This window comes from Garra rufa, unplaced genomic scaffold, assembly GCF_049309525.1.
Source record: "Garra rufa unplaced genomic scaffold, GarRuf1.0 hap1_unplaced_057, whole genome shotgun sequence".
Taxonomy (NCBI): domain Eukaryota; kingdom Metazoa; phylum Chordata; class Actinopteri; order Cypriniformes; family Cyprinidae; genus Garra; species Garra rufa.
Window position 1 is genome coordinate 53,976 of NW_027394332.1, and position 7,930 is coordinate 61,905.

Below are 7,930 nucleotides of genomic sequence, written 5' to 3' on the forward strand. Positions count from 1 at the left end.
ATTTAGCTTTGATAGAAGTTATTTTAAATAGTAAAAATATATTTAAAAAATTTACTGTTTTTGCTGTACTTTGAATCAAATAAATTCAGGCTTGGTGAGCAGAAGAGATTTCTTTAAAAAACATTAAAAGTCTTATTGTTCAAAAACGTTTGGTAGTGTAATACTGTCAAAAGCTATAATTTGAAAAGATAGATTACCCAAAAAATGATAAATCTGTCATCATTTCTGTCATCATCTTCATGTTGTTCCAAAAATAAATAGAAATAGTGCATTTTTTTCATACAATGGAAGTCAATGGTAACCAAAACATTCTTCAAAACTGCCCCTTGAAATTGATACTAATACAATTTGATTGTGTTATCAAATTTTATTATTTTACTGATGCTATTTGATTTTTAATTTATGCTTATTTAATTAAAAAAAATACTATTTTATTGCTGTTCAATAAAAATTAATATATATAATGGGAGAAGTGAAAGAGGAATGGCCAGATGGATTACAGTAATAAGAACTGAAAGAATGAAATATAAATGTACTTAATTATTCTAAAAAATAATTTCTCACTGGGGCATACATAGATTATATCATATATCATATCATAACTTTGGGATCAGTAATATTTTTTATGTGCTTAAAAGAGGTCTCTTATGCTTACCAAGACAGCATATATGTATCAATGTATACATTATATATTGTATTTTCAGCATTTTCTGAATTTTCAGCATCATTACTCCAGTCTTCAGTGTCACACGATCCTTCAGAAATCATTCTAATATGCTGATTTTGTACTTAAGAAACATTTTTCTTAATTATTAATGTAATTCTTCATATAGAAAGTTCAAAACAACAGAATTTGAAACACATTTTTAACAATATAAAATCCTATACTGTCACTTTAAACAATATGTTTATGCTGACTAGAAATGTTTTAATGTAAAAATCTTACTAGTCTCGCGTAGCCAGACCTTCAGACTGACGGCTGAAGGTCTGGAATTCATGGTAGCTTTCATTGGCCAAGGCCCGCCCATAAGACCGTTTGATCGACATGTCAAACAACCAATCACAGTTCGTTTCGTTCAGCATCATGTTTCGGGGCGTGGAAACACCCCCACAACAACAGACTGGCATGCAACAAGTCAGTCATGGAAATAACCAGCATTGAAAGATAACAAAGAAGAGGGAGAACAAGCAGTAAGTCAGTAATTTGTTCGCGAACGTCGCAAATGTGTATAACAACAATGGCGTCTGCATAAGCATCTTTTAGCAAAACGCCCAGCAAAACGGGGCCGGTGTGAGTCAGACTTGTAACCCAAAGGTTGCAGCTTCGAGTCTCAGGTCCGGCAGGGATTGTAGGTGGGGGGAGTGAATAACCAGCACTCTCTTCACCCTCAATACCACGACTGAGGTGAGTCCCTTGAGCAAGGCACCGTACCCCCAACTGCAATATGGCTGTCCACTGCCCACGTGTGTGTTCACGGTGTATGGGTCACCATACTTGGCCTCACTTCACCTCCTTTCCTTCCTTCCTTTCCTAAATCAGTCTGCGCTTTGTTTCCCGGCGGACCGAAAATAAACGCGGCACTCGCGTCTCCGGGAAATCCGGTCAAATTCAGCTAATCAGATCACGACTTCGACATTCCTGAAGTGTTTCCAGTTAAGTGTACCATATACATCAGACGTTTAGCCAACGTTCCGTGGGCGTGACGTCTGAGGCTGAGACTAAAATCTTACTGACCCCACATTTTGTGGACTCTTGACAGGCTTCATCAGATTCACTAAATTATTGATGGCACACTTGGGGATTGAGTATAGTGCTATTTTAAAAGGTTTGTTATTGTGTTAATGCCACTAATAACCTGTCACAAATTCAATTTGCACTTGAAGAACAATAACCCCATTGTTCTTTGGCTCTATTCATCTAAGGGCCCTTGACATTGATTTGAGATATGTCTAAATGTAAACCGAATTGATTCAGAATATAAACTGGATTAGAGAAAATCCTTGTCATCATTCAAACAATCCTCCTGTAATAGGACAGGATAAGACTCCATTGATTCCAGAAGGGAACATTTCATACACATCCTGTGTATTTAATCAAAGGAGTGTAACATTTGCCATGTTCTGATTGGTTCCAGGTGGACCGGACAGAGGTGATTCGCAGCAGCATCAGTCCAGTTTTCTCCAAAGTGTTCACCGTGGACTACTATTTTGAGGAAGTACAACGCCTCCGTTTTGAGCTTCATGACATCAGTAGCAACCATAATGGACTCAAAGAGGCTGACTTCCTGGGCGCCATGGAGTGCACACTCGGACAGGTGAATGCGAGGCACGGCAGAGTGCACACTTAACGGAAGCGCAGTAGGGAAGATGAAAGCTAGTGAATGGAGTGAGAGCGTGAGAGAGAGGATGAGTACATGAGAGGGATTGTGTGGATTCAAAAAGGTAGCAAAGAGCTCACTGGAGCAGGAAGGTGCCTGGTGGGCAGAGGGACTATTACTCCAAACTCTTTTTATCTAGTCTGTAATAAAACAAGACTTCAACCAGTGGTATATAAAGGAACATAAGAGGGTAAAGAGGACTTGAGGGAAGGAGAGTTCATGTGAGGACAAGAACCTGAAGGATCTGGATGCTAATAATATACACTTGTTTTGTTTTAAAGTGATAAGTAGTAAGTGGTGAGAACAAAAACAATTTTTGTAACTAATTCTTAAGACTTACAATTGACAAGTAGCTTTATTTTATGTGTTTTGAAACTGAAAGGATTTAGTCAAAGTAGGTATTAAATGTTACTATCTAAAATATGTGGATGTATAAATAGCCTTGTTGGTAAATGTGGTGTGCCTTGTGCGTTTAGCTTTGGCTTAGCTTATTAACCCACTTGAAATGATGCTGTAAAGGTGTTACATTTGATACATGGTTTATAAAATCTGTAGGTCTGTCTATCAATGAAGCTATCAATAATTTGCAGAAAAACCTTCTGCCTCCTGGTAGATTATCTATGATTTTCATGATATAGAAAGTCAAAAGTTTACATACACCTTGCAGAATCTGCAAAATGTCAATTATTTGACCAAAATAAGAGGAATCAAATACAAAATGCATGCTATTTTTTATTTAGCACTGACCTGAATAAAATATTTCACATTAAAGATGTTTACATTTAGTCCACAAGAGAAAATAATAGTTAAATTTATAAAAAATCACTCAGTTCAAAAGTTTACATACACTTAATTGTTAATACTTTGTTGTTACCTGAATGATCCACAGCTTTTTGTTTAGTGATAGTTGTTCACGAGTCCCTTGTTTGCCCGCTGTTCTTCAAAAAAATCCTTCAGGTCCCACACATCATTTGGGTTTTCAGCATTTTTGTGTATTTGAACCCTTTCCAACAATGACTGTATGATTTTGAAATCCATTTTTTTCAGACTGAGGACAACTGAGGGACTCATGTGCAACTATTACAGAAGGTTCAAACGTTCACTGATGCTTCAGAAGGATACACAATGCATTAAGAACCAGGGGGTGAAAACATTTGAAAAGAATGAAAATGTGTACTTTTTTTTTAATAAATTTGCCTAAATATCCTTATATTGATATTTTTTATTTAGTACTGACCTTCAGAAGTTACAGAAGTTACTTACATGTTTCCCAGAAGACAAAATAAGTTACTTTTACCCTGATATTCAAATTCAAAAAGTTTTCAGCCCCCAGCTCTCAATGCATTGTTTCCAACATAAGCCTGATACCAAATAAAAAAATAACACAGAACATTACATTTATTTTGTCTAAAGGTTCCATAGACTAGAGCAAGAATTTGTATTTAGGGTAGGGTGAAAAACTTCTCTTCCAACTTCAGAATCATCCTACATTTGTTGTTTTATCTTTTTTTTTTATAAAGGCCATTTGACTTTGCTTTCTTTCGCTTTGTAAACACTGGGTCTACTATATAGATAATTCCTTCATATTAAAGAGAAGTTAACTTCCAGAACAAAAAATTAAAAAACTGATAATTTACTTACCATCTTGTCATCCAAGATGTTCATGTCTTTCTTTCTTCAGTCGTAAAGAAATTATGTTTTCTGAGGAAAACATTTCAGAATTTCTCTCCATATAGTCTTATCTAGCAAAACGATTAGTTATTTTCCAAAAATAAAAATACAATTTATATACTTTTTAACCTCATGTTGTCTAGATCTGCGTGAACTCTGTGTATTCCGGTTCATGACAGTTAGGGTCTCATTGTTACCTCCTTACTTCAAAATCATCCTACATTGCTGTTTTACCTTTTTTGTAAAAGGGTGTTTGATCTTCTTTGCATGTTCACTTTGTAAACACGGGTACTTCTTGATGTAGGATGATTTTGAAGTTGGAGAAGAAAATAAGAAATAGCATAACTGTCTTGAACCGGAATACACAAAGTTCACGCAGAGCTGGACAAGACGAGCATTTGAGGTTAAAAAGTATATAAATTGTACTTTTTTTTTTTTAGAAAATAACTGATCATTTCACTAGAAAAGACCCTTCTTCCTCGGCTGGGATCCTTTTGAGCCCTTTGAAGCCGCATTTAAACTGCATTTTTGAAGCGAACTTGGGAGCACCATAGAAGTCCACTATATGGAGAGAAATCCTGAGATGTTTTTCTCAAAAAACATAATTTCTTTACGACTGAAGAAAGAAAGACATGAACATCTTGGATGACGAGGGGATGAGTAAATTATCTGTAAATTTTTGTTCTGGAAGTGAACTTCTCCTTTAAGGTTTGTTAGGGTTTACAAGTCTGGTTTGCAGTCTTACATGTATCTGTGTGCCTCCTCTCCCTTCATAGATTGTATCACAGAGAAAACTGTCGAAAGCTTTACTGAAGCAAGGAAACACAACTGGCAAATCATCTATCACAGTAAGAATAGACGTCTCACCCCCAATGAATTTACACTGCAAATTTGTGCTCCTTTGTCATAACCTGAGCGATGACTTCTTTGAAATCACAGGTCACAGCTGAAGAGCTGTCTGGGAATGATGATTACGTGGAGCTCGCATTCAGTGCCAAGAAACTGGATGACAAGGTGTGACATCTTGATAATTGCTCAACGGGCACTCTGCAACAATATTGAGACAAACAATAACGGTTGTCTTCATCTGATAACAGAACTGTTTTATTACTCTGGTTTATGAACAGCCAACATTCAAATGGAGCAATGCATCATCTACTGTTTTATTAAAATCTACTGCTATTTTTAATTTTTCATTACAAAATGAGGACTACTTTGTGTATAAGTACACAGTGGAATATTTAGGAAAAACAAGAAACAATATGCATTGAAAGAAAGTCAAGTCCGGCCGTTCATTACACAATAAATGTGCCTGGGATTGATGTATGAATCAATCAAAAATTCATTAAAGCTCAAGTGTGTAATTTCTGCTCTGCTAGCGCCACCATATGAAATTGCAAAAAGAATGATTTTGATTTTCAAAGAAGCTTCCAGAACACGTATATATATGTAGATGTTGAATTTACTTTACAAACAATAAAAAGTTTGATTCTTTCTTTGTTTAGGACTTTTTTAGCAAGTCAGATCCATTTCTGGAAATCTTCCGACTGAATGATGATGGCACAGCATCGCTGGTGCACAGAACAGAGGTAAGATTGATATATGTGACCCTGGACCACAAAACCAGTCTTAAGTCGCTGGGGTATATTTGTAGCAATAGCCAAAAATACATTGTTTGGGTCAAAATTATTGATTTTTCTTTTATGTCAAAAATCATTAGGAAATTAAGTAAAGATAATGTTCCATGAAGATTTTTTTTTGTAAAATTCCTACTGTAAACCTATCAAAATGTAATTTTTGATTAGTAATATGCATTGTTAAGAACTTAATTTGGGCAACTTTAAAGGTGATTTTCCAAATATTGTCCTATCATAACAAATCATACATCAATAGAAAGCTTATTTATTGAGCTTTCATATGATGTATATATCTCAGTTTTGTAAAATTTAACCTTATGACTGCTTTTGTGGTCCAGGGTCACATATGTGCACTCATGCATATTAAATACATATTTTAGAAATATAGTGTGCATTTATCAACTTGTATCTTTCTGATTGCAGACCATTATGAACAATCTCAGTCCTGTCTGGAAATCATTCAAAGTTTCTTTAAACACACTCTGCAGTGGAGACCATGAGCGGGAGTTAAAGGTAGGCCAGATATTTTGACTAGATCTACTATTAATTGATTACAAATCAAAAACCTAACCACTTCCATGCTGTTATGATAACTAGAGAGATATTTCTGACATAAGTGAATCTTCTCATTGAAAGATATACTGCAGCAGTGTAAAGCTTTTATGTCAGCGTAGGTTTTTTTGCTCTGTATTCTGGTCTCAGCGTGACCATTTGGTCACATTAGATTAGAATCATCTTGGCAGATTTATGTAATGGCAGTCCTATCCATTCTGCCTCACCATTGCAGCTGACATCTTTTATAGTGAGCTAATTACTGAGCGGGTAAATGGAGCCCGGCTGTTTGGAGGGTCCTGACAGTTTCCTGAGAGGAACAGACATGGTGGAACCAACGACAGAAATTGATGTTACTGCCCTTTAGTCCATCCAAGCCCACACAGTCCTTCTGGGTTTGAGAACTTTCTGTCTTTGGGTCCAATTGTACAAAATAACACAATAGAGCCTTACGGAGAGCAGGAATCCCTGTTATTTACCAGATATGATTGAATTGGGATCAGAATGTGAGATTAGACTCAAAGCACTATTTCGTTGACTTCATATACTGCATGTTTTGTGGTGTTCAAATCCTCTTTAATAAGGTTATAGTTTGAGTAGTTTAGATATTTTCTGGTATTTTCTTTTATAATTCTTTTGCATTCAGTATTTTATTAACTTGACTTAATGAAATAAAATAATGATCAAAGTTACATGATTTTTAATTGCCTTTAAAATATACACTACCAGTCAAAAGTTTTAGTAAAAAAGTAAGATTTTTTTGTTTTTTAAAAGAAGTCTCTTCTGCTTACCAAGCCTGCATTTATTTGATTCAAAGTGTAGCAAAGACGGTATCATTATGAAATATTTTTACTATTTAAAATGTTTTCTAATTGAATATATTTTAAAATGTAATTTATTCCTGTGATCATTCAGCATCATTACTCATCGTCTTTAGTGCAACACAATGCTCACATGATCATTCTAATATGATAATTTGCTGTTCAAGAAACATTTATCAATGTTTGAAATTGTTGAGTATATTTTTTTAGGATTCTTTGATGAATAGAAAGATCCACAGATCAGCATTTATCTGAAATAAAAAGCTTTTGTAACATTATACACTGTACCATTCAAAAGCTTGGAGTCAATAAGCCTTTTTCACAAAAATCGGAAATTACGTCAGCGCAGGGTAAAGTCAGTTCCGCTACAGGTCTGCGCCTATTATATTAATATGCTCTTGTCTTAAATAATGCCTTTTACATTTTCTGTTTTGTCTGTTTTCCAAGTTGTTGTTATATAATCAACAAAGAAACAACATTTTTACTTGTTTGTGATTCATATGGCCACTCGGACCGCTGACTCATCAATATAATATGCGCGACATAGCGCCAGCTATAGTTTCTGTTCTCAATCTCCGGTATATTTAAGCGTATTTTCTCAGTTTACTCAGTCATTTCCCTCGAATCACTACATCATGGTAAATTATGACAGCATTTATATCCAAATGCACATTTTCCCAAGATTAAATTAAACAATTCTGAGTCCGGATGATGCATAAACTCAATACAGCAACGTAATCCAGATCCAAATGGAATAAAGCCATTATTCGGAGTCTTGTCTTGTTTAGTATTATATTATTTTATTATGTATATCCCTGGGCACCGTAAAATGAATAATGCAAATGAGAGCAAGTAGAAAATACAATATTAC